The sequence below is a fragment of the Tiliqua scincoides genome, chromosome 5 (genome assembly GCF_035046505.1).
Source record: "Tiliqua scincoides isolate rTilSci1 chromosome 5, rTilSci1.hap2, whole genome shotgun sequence".
In the NCBI taxonomy this organism is placed as follows: Eukaryota; Metazoa; Chordata; class Lepidosauria; order Squamata; family Scincidae; genus Tiliqua; species Tiliqua scincoides.
The window spans coordinates 107180505-107191812 of record NC_089825.1 but is presented as its reverse complement, the minus strand read 5'-3'; the positions used below and the strand labels follow the sequence as shown (position 1 = coordinate 107191812).

Here is an 11308-nt window from a genome sequence, read left to right as displayed (position 1 = left end):
CCACTTGTGAAAATCATGCTTGGCAGCTGTTCAAGATGGAGAACCCTGAAGACCCAGAGACCCCGGTCAGACCGGCTGATTCTCAAAGCCCCCAGCAGGGTGCTCAAATCAGTGTTTGAGAACATCCCCCACTCGGCTTCAGTCTCTGAGCATTTGACGGGATCTCCACCGAGGAAGAAAAGCTGCTGCTGTGAAATTGATGTTAGTGACAAATTTCGTAGACCGATACCTATGGAGCTTCTTTACAAACTAGCGTGGGATGAAGATGGTCAATTGGCAATTTTCACAATGGAGAGAGGTGAAAAGCGGTGTGCCCCAAGGATCTTTCCTGGGACCGGTGCTTTTCAACCTCTTCATAAATGACCTGGAGACAGGGTTGAGCAGTGAAGTGGCTAAGTTTGCAGATGACACCAAACTTTTCCGAGTGGTGAAGACCAGAAGTGATTGTGAGGAGCTCCAGAAGGATCTCTCCAGACTGCCAGAATGGGCAGCAAAATGGCAGATGCGCTTCAATGTCAGTAAGTGTAAAGTCATGCACATTGGGGCAAAAATGTGCCCCAATATAAGCCTTTAGATATAGGCTGATGGGTTCTGAGCTGTCTGTGACAGATCAGGAGAGAGATCTTGGGGTGGTGGTGGACAGATCGATGAAAGTATCAACCCAATGAGCGGCAGCAGTGAAGAAGGCCAATTCTATGCTTGGGATCATTAGGAAGGGTATTGAGAACAAAACGGCTAGTATTATAATGCTGTTGTACAAATCTATGGTAAGGCCACACCTGGAGTATTGTGTCCAGTTCTGGTCGCCGCATCTCAAAAAAGACATAGTGGAAATGGAAAAGGTGCAAAAGAGAGCAACTAAGATGATTATGGGGCTGGGGCACCTTCCTTATGAGGAAAGGCTACAGCATTTGGGCCTCTTCAGCCTAGAAAAGAGACGCCTGAGGGGGGACATGATTGAGACATACAAAATTATGCAGGGAATGGACAGAGTGGATAGGGAGATGCTCTTTACACTCTCACATAATACCAGAACCAGGGGACATCCACTAAAATTGAGTGTTGGGCGGGTTAGGACAGACAAAAGAAAATATTTCTTTACTCAGCGTGTGGTCGGTCTGTGGAACTCCTTGCCACAGGATGTGGTGCTGGCGTCTAGCCTAGATGCCTTTAAAAGGGGATTGAACAAGTTTCTGGAGGAAAAATCCATTATGGGGTACAAGCCATGATGTGTATGTGCAACCTCCTGATTGTAGAAATTGGATTGTGTTTATTTCCAGATAGTACAAAAGAAAAGTTATTCTTAGTGCTTTCTCCTTAGCTGATCCTTTCTGTTCAGCTGAGGTCTTAAGATGATTATGTAGCATTTGGGGAAAAAGATACAGCCCAGCAACCCAGCACTGGAGGCCAAGATAGAGAAGATCTCCACAGCCACCATGTACTTTCCCTTCGTGCTCAGATAAGGGGGAACAAAGGACAACCACACACTGCAAAACACCAACATGCTGAAGGTGATGAACTTGGCTTCATTGAAACTGTCTGGCAACTTCCTGGCTTGGAAAGCCACAGTGAAGCTGACCATAGCCAGCAAACCCAGATATCCCAGAACACAATACAACATAGTGATGGAGCCTTCATTGCACTCCACTACAGTCTCTTCAGCCAGAGAGTCCATGTCCAAATGAGGGAATGGAGGAGCACTGCAGAGCCACACAGCACAAATACTGGCTTGAATCAGGGAGCAGCCAAGGATAATAGAGTTTGCCAGTCTTTTCCCCACCCACTTCCTCAGGCTAGAACCTGGCTTGGTGGCCATGAAAGCCAGAACCACAGTGATGGTTTTGGCCAAGACACAAGAAACAGCCACTGAGAAGACAAGGCCAAAAGATGTTTGTCGTAAATAGCAGGTCACTGCCTGTGGCTGGCCAATGAATAGCAAGGAGCAGAGGAAGCAGAGCAATAAGGAGACAAGGAGAGAGTAGGTGAGGTCTCGATTGTTGGCTTTGACGATGGGAGTGTCCTTGTTCTTGATGAAAATCATGAGCACCAAAACTGTGATCAGAGAAAAAGACAAAGCCAAGGCACTTAATGCAATTCCCAAAGGTTCTATGAATGAGAGGAAGTTGAGGTTCTTGGGGAGGCATTCATCTTGTTTCTTGTTTGGAAATTGACCTTCTGGACATTTGAGGCAGACATCCATGTCTGAAATAATAGAATAACTGCAAATTCAGTGTATTAGTCATGCCATGTTTTCCATTTGAGGTCCACTGATGTGGATGGTTCCTTCTCTAAATCCTGGGGTCTGTTTCTCAAGCTACCTCCTTTGACACATTGCTTTTCTCAGTCTATGGAAATCTTAAGAACATAAGAACAGCCCCACTGGATCAGGCCATAGGCCCATCTAGTCCAGCTTCCTGTAACACACAGCGGCCCACCAAATGCCCCAGGGAGCACAGGGTACATATGAAAGTAATATGGAGCTATTATCTGATGTACAAGGCTGGCAATCAACTTCCCAATTAAGGAAATGTCATATATGCCATGATGCTACAGATTTGGGAAGTGCCTTCAAGATAAGAAGCAATGCTCAAGCACTTCCAACAACATTGTGTTAAGTGTGGTGTATTCCTGATTCAAATACATGAGAAATTACAATTTGGAGGTTCAGCACTGGATATGTTTGAGTAAGGTGTCTGAAGAATGGGAAAAGATATATTATGGGGAAAATGTAATGGGAAAACCTTCCTTTGATATGAAACGTAGCTTGTAGTGAGTGGAAAATGAGAATGCAGCACTGCTTAACATCCCCCTCCTCGTCACATCACTTTTCCAATTTGATTTCAATGATACTAATTTCTGTGTTAAACCCATGATGAATGCCATCTCTAGTTTGATCCAATTTTTTTTTTGTCAACATGTAAGGGGTGGAAATGGGAGATAAATGCTCTCAAACATCTAGACAGGTTTTTGTAGTGTGAGTTTCACCAGCTGATGTGGAAAATGAAATGGCTATGAGGCTTGTTTATTTTGACATTTTCCAGAATACCTTGATGAATGCTTTCTCTACTAAAAAAAATAGGGGCAAGAGGTGTGAATTTTGGTTCCTTATTAAATCAGTGTATGTCTCATTGTCTCTGCTTAACTAGTTTGACAACTGTTTCAAGGACTGCAGAACCTGAGTTTACACGAGCCCTTGAAATCTAGAACAATGGTGACTTGTTGAAAGTGATGAGCTAGTGTTGGCTGACCTCTCATTTATGACATGGGATACATTTGACATACTTTTATACATGGGTGTCAGGGCATCCTGAAACAGGCCAATTGCTGTACTTTAGAATCAGAGTGATGGAAAGAGGCCTCGGACCCCACTGTGTGACAGAAGGCCACACCTGAAGGTTTGCTTGAAGGAACCTTCTTGAGAAGGTTCTCAGAGCAATCATCACCTCCCCCCCCCCCAGACTCTGCATATGTCTCCTACCTTTCTCAGATGAAATCTTCCCTTCTGGACATGGATGGCAATCATAGCAGCAAAATGGCTTCCCTTCCACCTTTTTTCTGCTGTAACCTGGATAGCAGTGGTCATTACACACAGCAATGGGCAGCACCTGTGTAGTAAAAGACAAGAACATTTATTGCTCCTGTACTCAGAGAACAAAGTTCTGTCCTTTCTAATACCAAATTGCTCTTCTTTGGCAGAGGAGTGGCTGAATAGGAGTGATTGTAACAGATGAATTCTGGAATTTCAATATTGGACTTATAAAGAAAACATAAAGTTGGCTTTCTGGGAGATGGTTTGAAAAGGAATAGAACTATATCCAAATGAGTTCCTCCTGAATGTTTTGATCACTGTTTGCCTGAGAAGTCCAGCAACAGGAGCAGCTCCCTGGGGTGTCCCATTTGATGGAGTTTGGACAGTCAGTCACTAACTTCCATCATTAACTTCCAAATGGTTGGCACTAAGAACATTCTCTTTACATGCAGAAACAGGTTTGCCTTAAGCAGGTGAAGTTCTTCTGGATAGCAAATTTTGAAAGCATTTATTTAAGGACAAAAATACTCCCCCCCCCCAAAAAAAATAAAAAATAAAAAAAAATATCTGCATTACATCATGAACAATAACAGCAACTCATAACAGAAGAAAGGCAGGATTAGTGCCAGGAGTTCTGGCCCCTTTCCAGGCAAGCATATAAAGCACATACCTTGCTCCTGGGCAGGTGTGCCATCAGAGAGCATCTAAGTGGGGGAGTGGCACAGGCACCGCAGGCCTGCGGATGTCTACTTGGACAGGAAGACCTCAGAAGCATAGGTTCCAGTGGTAGTGATAAGTCAATGTGACAACAGGTGGTAGGCAGAGTTACCAGGGAAAGACAAGTATAAAAGGAAGTAATCTTGGGTATGAAGGGTGTCCCAAGAATGATATTCTCTTTAATTTCTGAGATATTGGCTTCCATAACTTAGTTTTCATGTTTCCAAGGAATGACTGCCCAATCCTACTAAAACAGCACCCCCACCACCAATGCAGCTGTTCCATCGGAGCATGCACTACTTCCTGTGGGTTGGCAGTGCTAGAACTCTCCACTGGATAGCATTTGTTCCCTTGCTCAGGGGCAAGTCTCCACTGCCAAAATTCTTCTACTCAGGACTGGGCAACTATTTTGCTGGTGCAAATCCGAGTGGACGCTGGAGGGCGGATCAAGGCCAGTAAAGGGGATAGGCCAGAAAGGCCCGATCCATGCCCCAGTCTCTGCCCAAACTTCCCCCTCCCCACCTCGTTCCGCCCACCCCTGTCTCCTGCGCTGACTTTCCAATGCCAGGGATGTTCTGGAGTCTGCTTTAGTGCAGCCGCTTGTACTAGGAGCACAATTGTGCAAAATCGTGTGGCACTGTTTGTGATGGCCATAAAGGAACTTGTGCTGCCAGACCGCTAGCATTGGCAATGCAAGGTCCAAACAGAATTGGGACTTACATGTCACTGTTATAAACTGTGCCTTAAACCTAAAAATGTCTAGAATTTCAACCATAAAATCTCTCCTTCAATGCATCACTTATATTTTTAGAAATAATTATAGATACATGTGGCTGCATTATCTTTTCAGCCAGGAAACTCTTAAATCGAATATTTGGTATAATTTTTATGTCTGTTGTATAGAGTATGTTGTATAGAGTAAAATAAGATGGATGGGAGAAATGGGAGAAAACATCACATCCACATTCATACGGGACAATTACGTCTTAATGCAGATACATTTCCTATTTAGCATTGCAACTTACAACCTGTAATTTGATCCTACCTGATTGAACATGCTGTGCCATGTGATGGCCTCTTCATTAATGGTGAACTCTTTGCCAGGGGGAGCCCAGGGATTCATCATTCCTGCCTTCACTCTCACGAAGGACTGGTTGGGGAAAGTCACCCAGTTGATCAGATCAAATCCACCTACTAATTCACCCTCCTCATCAAAGGACACTGTATCTCCAGCACTGTTGTTGAATGAGATGCTCCTCAGGAATGAGTGAAGCTGGATTGAGAGAGGTAAAGGAAGGTGTTAGAAACTGTTGGCGTCCTGAAGGTAGGAGGTTAATCTTTTGCTTCTTTCTTCTGGCCTGTACCGGTTAGTCATGACAAAGACATTACTGATTACTATGTTCCACTGATTTCAAAGATGGTTAGTCATGACAAATTTCCATAGTTGTATCCCTTAACCCTAGCAAAACAATCAAGTAAAAATCAGTCTTCAAAGAATTAAATAAAAAATCAAGTGTAGCAAGTTCTAAATATTTATGGAGAGAACCCCATTATGACAATATTTAGTTTGATTAATAACTCAGTAATCATGCCTTTGTTTGCAAAAATAAGTTAATTTTAAACTTCAATCTCTGAATCCAACAAAATGGTTTTGGTTCTCTCCTCCTCAACTGTTAACAAGAAAGAGGGAGCTGATCTAGAACAACATTACCTGAGAACATTGGAGTTTGTGAAGGAACATTCTACTAGGGTCCCACCTTGCTCTGAGCTTGGGCTTGAATAAGAACATCCTTTGCAATGCATGTGCTACAGTATGGACTGCATTGTAGATGCTGTAGCTTTGACCAGTCATGATCATTTCAAAAAGAGTCCCGGGGAGGTTCTGCAACATTTCCTGACCAGTGCAGGTCTCACTGATCTCCTTGCTGTAAGCTGAATCTGGAAATAAGCAATCAAAGGCATGTTCCCAGAAGATCCTGAGAAAATCATCCCCTTTTTGTGATTCAGGATGTAGGTGCTGAAGGAATTCTGAAAATCCTGGCACTTCATTGGAGTGAATGGCAAAAGACAAGGTACCATGGAAGGGCTGTATATCAAAATCCCTCTCCTTTGACAGTGTGGAGAAATCCCACCGGGCTGTCATAATCCACACTTTTCCTAAGGAAATCTCTGTAACATCATGTAACACTGTATAAAAGTACGTTATCCATTTCAAAGCTGTTGTGGTCTGAACATGAGCATTGACAATATATACCTTGACTTTGAAATTGATTACTGACGTGATCCTGGCCACAAGGGGGTCTGAGATATATAAGGTGTTCATTTGTTTTAAGACCCTTAAGATTTGTGATAGAACTGGTAATTTATTAATGAAGGCTGTACAGATTCCATGTTCAGAGAGCATTTTCATCATGGACTGCACAAATTTTTCCCCATCTTCATCATCTGAAGCAATCACAGCGACCCATGTCCATTGAAAATATTGAAGGAGACGGGCAATCCCTCTGTACTGATGTGCTTCATTGGGAACCATCCGGTAAAAGGAAGGGAGTTGAATTTTAACATTCTTCACTGGAACCTGCACACAGTAGGCAATCTAAGCAAAATATAATCATTTCAGAATGAGAAACAGAGCCCATGTTGGACTATAATCAATCAAGCCAAGACTCTGCTGAGAGGAAGCACAGTATTGAAATATGAGGTTACTATTAGATGGAAGGATGTGAATGAATTTAGTAGCAATTGAGAAAGCATTGCAAAATTTTTATGGATTTATTTTTTAATGATCACATACTTCCAAAATGCAGGCAACTTGAAAACAATGATGGGCAGTCCAAGCCTATCCCCTCCCCTGCCCTAATGTAATGGTGCCAAGATGGCTTCTGTGGCTTCCTGCAGGGGAATTTTGGCTGCTGGAGGTCTCCACAAGGTCAGGGGACATTTGCCCTGAGGTAAGCCTCGGCAGCGGCAATGGGTCAACTATACAGCTGGCACAAGTCCATGTTGATCCATGTCAGTGGATCAGGCCTGGGATTTGGGCTAGGATACAGCATACTCTCTCTGTACCTGTGGAATCTTGTAGATGCTTAATTGAGTAGCCATGTGAAGGGAGATTTCAGAATCAACTCCCCCGACAGCAGTTATCAGATGCTGCTGCTTGTCACATTTGAAGTTGGGGACAATCCTCTCTTGGGTGGAAAGAAGTTTCAGGGTGTTCTGATGAGTCATTCTTGCACTTATGTAACTGTCATAAATGTGGAAGCCCAGGCTGACGTTTGGTAGGATCTTCCGGTTCTCATTGATCTCCTTCACAGCAAACACCAAGGACAGAACATGTTGGTAATTCTTTGGAACTGGACTAAAGAAAGTGTTAGATTTTGTGTGAAATGGAAATTCAACCTTTCACGAAGTATCAAGGTGAAAGTATTTCATGAATTACATATTACAATCTGAATTGCTAGAACTAAATTTAAAATAACAGATCCTGACATCAGACAGACACATTGCTGGAAAGAGCAGATTCTCTTGCCCCCAACCCAGCATTCTACCCTGTGTAGATCTGGCCATCTCCTGTTTTACTTCCACAGTTTCTGTCTCTCACCAATGCCCTGATCAAAACCACCCACACTAACATTCTAGTGGCTGACATTTCTCAAAGGAGCAGTGTCTGGAAGAAAGGGTGTCCGTGAGGGGTAGGGGGGGAAAATAAAGTGGAACACATCAGCAATGATAAATGAACTCCTCATCTCTTTCATGGTATCTCCAAGTAAATGTGTCTAGGTGGCACCCTGAACTATCTCTGGGTGTTCTTTAACATACAGCAAGAAATCTATAAAAATTAAGAACATATGCTCATCACATGGTAATGGATCTTTACTTTTAGCAAGACTCATGGATATACTTTGAGTAACTTACAGGCTCAAAAAAGAGTTCAAAGAGAATGTCTGTGGAAATTGAGATCAGCCCAAGTCACTGTATGTTCCTCAGTATCTCATCAACTGTTCTTAGGTAGAATAAAGTACAGAGAGACATAGCCAAGTGCTGAAGCATGTTTGGCATATAGGAAACTCAGAACCAAATCTCCAGGTAGGGTCAATATTTCCTCCCCCAAATCCTGGAAAACTGCTGTCAATGTCAATGATACCAAAACAGATGTGGAGACGGGCAGCCCAGTCCTGAGCTGCCCATAGCGCAGGGCTGCAGCAGTGCCAAAAATGGTTGCTGAATGCATCCTGTACACTCAGTAGGCAGCACTGGCAGCTCCTTGGGAGAAGGATAGGATTGGGCCCAGAGTCTTGGTAAATAAGGTGGTTCCCTATATTTCACAAAAGCCTGAAGTACTTTAAAGGTCACAGGAAGAAAAAAAAAAGAATGAGAGACATGAAGGCATGTGACACCAAGGGCACAATCCTAACCCCTTATGTCAGTGCTTTCCAGCACTGGCATAGCGGTGCCAATGGGACATGTGCTGCATTCTGCATTTGGGTGTCACTCATGGAGGCCTCCTCAAAGTAAGGGAATGTTTGTTCCCTTACCTCAGAGCTGCATTGCCCTTAAGTCAGTGCTGGAAAGTACTGACATAAGGGTTAGGATTGCACCCTAAGAAGTACAAGTAGACCATGTAGAAAACAATATATTTATGGCAAAATCCTAAGCCTGTTTATGCAAAAATAAACTCCATGGGAGTTATTCTCCAGTAAATGTGATTTTGCTTATGAAAACAATCGCATACAATTTTTGAAAACAAACAAACAAAAAAAAACACCTGCTAATCAATCAGAATGAATCTTCCCAAAACCTTGTAAGTTGACTGTGTTCCCAACATGTAAATCCTTACATGGTATGTTTCTAATGGACATAACCTGGGCAACTGGATATTACAGAGCAGTAAATGCATTTCCTTACATTACTCCTTCTATCAGCCTTGTGTTGGGATGTTCGCTGAAAGTAATTTCGTCAGTTAGGCATCCAAGCTGTGAAACAATGGCTCCAATGATGAGATCTCCGCTCTGATGATACTTGTATGGAAGCTGGGAAGGATCAGTGATGGTACACATAACAGGTTGTGTCTTGCATTCAGCTGGAGGAAACTGCAAGCCCAGAATGAGCAGCAGCAGTAACAGAAATAGCTCTGCCATTTTGGCCAGATCTAGACTCAAAATGACCAGTGTCTTTCTCTCAGCCAGCAGAAGCCTGGCTACAAAACCCTCATCCAGTGAATACAGAATCTTTTGCTGAATTAAGCCACCAAGATGCGGCTGGTGCAATCTTGGTATGTTCACAGCCCCTCAGCCCTGATCTGAACAGCACACAGACAATATTTTATCTACGCTTTCATATTTGGTAGGTGATTGTGCTAGAGGCCTTAGAAAATCCTTGGGGGATTTTCCTAGACAGTTCATGGGACATAATAATTGAAGTAATTGAAATTAATAACAGGTTTCCAAATCATCATTCCTGACTATTGTGCTGGTGAAATCATTCTTGCATCAAAGGACAAAAGAAAATGTTTATCAGATCCTACAATGACTTTGTGGGACATGAAGCATGTTAAACGCTTAGCAGGACCCAAAGAGATGAATGGCAAACAAATAGAAAGCCCCTGAGATAGAGAGAAGTCTAATGACTCCAGACAGAAGTTCCATTTCATGGCACTGCTTGCCCATCTTCCATCTCCGCTACCCAATCTGTAGCAAAAAACTTGATTATTTTAAACTGCTCTCCATGGGACGGGCCTTCTTTTATGTTCAGAAGATGCAGCTATCATACAACAGGCTTGCATGCACCTAAATTTGACTCCTGGGCTTTGGGTGAGATCACTGGGACTTGTACATTTACTACCGTAAACAGTGTAGAAGGTGCTTTGAGTGAGCACTATAGCATGCAGAAATGTGTTTGGGAGACCTCCATTACATCTTGCATTTGTGCCCAGAGGCATCCCTCCCCAGCCCTCTGCTGAGCTGAAAGCTCATGGCAAAAGTATGGTTGAATTGGGTCTAATTTGTAAAGCCCGCACCATATACAAATCTAGTGATTCTCTGAAGCATCGTGTTGTTTCCATCAATAAATCACCCCATATATTTCTATGTTGAGATAATATATGAATGCACATGACATTGAGGCCTACTGAAAATGAAAAACCAACAAAGCCAGCAACTTACAAGGCCTTCTGAGGGCTGGGGTGGCTCCACATGGTTTCCCCAGCCCTCAGATCACCTCTGAGGGCGGCCTTGAAGGGGCAGCCCTCAGATCGGCGCCGCAACTGTGTGCTGTGGGGTGTGCTGCCGGAAGGAGTGGATGAAGGTGCAGCACCACTGCTCCAAGCCTGGCACTCAGGGCTTTTGCACCTCTTGCCCCCCTTCGGGTACCCCACTGTATCCAAGTCTGAGTGCACTGGTGTTCATAGATGGAGGAAAAATGTTGAGTTCAGTTGACTTCTTTGGTATTTTTTCAATTCAACCAAACAGAAAAATGTAAAAGGAAACTTCTGTGTGCTTCTTACAACATACTTAAAACCTGTTAAGAAGCAGATGATATGGATTAAAGAAAATCAGTTTCCATCAATGAAAGGTGTGATGCCTCTCCATTCAGCTGCTACCCAAGAACTACTGTGCCAAACCAGCACCCTTCTTTTTGCACACTTCTTCTCCACTTCCTTTCATTGAGTGCATCTGATAAACCTGCTGGTTCTGTACCCACTGAGTAATCACCCTTCCTGAGCATAAAGCTGATGTGCCAGTGCATGCCAGCCCTACAGCTGGCGTAAGTCTGAGGAAACTCATGGAGTCAGGTCTGGGATATGGGGTTAGGATCTTGGCATGTGCAACTGCCACTGAGATCCTCCCCCTCCTGTGCCCCACCTTCCCTGATCCCTGCCCTGAATTGCCCAAGATCTTCCCATTTCACCGCTTGCAGCTCCAATGGAGTTCCCTTGTATCTCCAGCCCTTAATAATTAGGAGTGACAATTAGCATGTCAACCATAGGGATTAATTTGTTTCTGGATAGTTTGCAATAGGCCTGTGTGACCTAGTGTTGGCAGGTGGGGTGGGAATTCCTTCAGA

At 43.6% G+C, this 11308-nt stretch overlaps 1 pseudogene; it reads right to left on the bottom strand.

Annotated features, from left to right (window-relative positions):
• Positions 1-1303: 1303 nt before the first annotated feature.
• Positions 1304-9384, bottom strand: LOC136653003 (vomeronasal type-2 receptor 26-like; annotated as a pseudogene).
• Between the last annotated feature and the right edge of the window lie 1924 nt (positions 9385-11308).